We start from the raw sequence: 474 nt of genomic DNA, 5'->3' as shown, positions 1-474 counted from the left end.
CATACCGCCGAATGGGAGAAGTAAAGTGTAGATACACCGGAAGAGCAAGGCCCCAGTGCCTGCAGCAGCAGCAGCAGCAGCAGCAGTAGCAGTAGCAGCAGCAGCAGTAGCAGTAGCGGTAGCAGTAGTAGTAGCAACAGCAGCAGTAGTAGCAGTAGCAGCGGTAGCAGCAGCAGCAGCAGTAGTAGTAGTAGTAGTAGTAGGAGGAGGAGGAGGAGAAGCAGCAGCAGAAGCAGCAGCAGAAGCAGCAGCAGAAGCAGCAGCAGCACAAGCAGCAGCAGCAGCAGCAGCAACAGCAACAGCAGAAGCAGGACCAAAGAGAAGGAGAACATGCAGCAGCAACAGCAGCAACAGCAACAGCAGCAGCAGCAGCAGCAACCTACGCAGCAGAAAGGGGACCCTCCGAGTTGAGGGCGGCAGCAGGTAGTGATGGAGCGACGCATGCAGCTAATTCACAGGTGGGGTCTTCATCTG

Source organism: Eimeria mitis, genomic scaffold (genome assembly GCF_000499745.2).
Source record: "Eimeria mitis Houghton genomic scaffold, Emh_scaff953, whole genome shotgun sequence".
Classification (NCBI taxonomy): Eukaryota; Apicomplexa; class Conoidasida; order Eucoccidiorida; family Eimeriidae; genus Eimeria; species Eimeria mitis.
The sequence above is the reverse complement of the archived record's forward strand: the minus strand, read 5'-3'. Positions refer to the sequence as shown.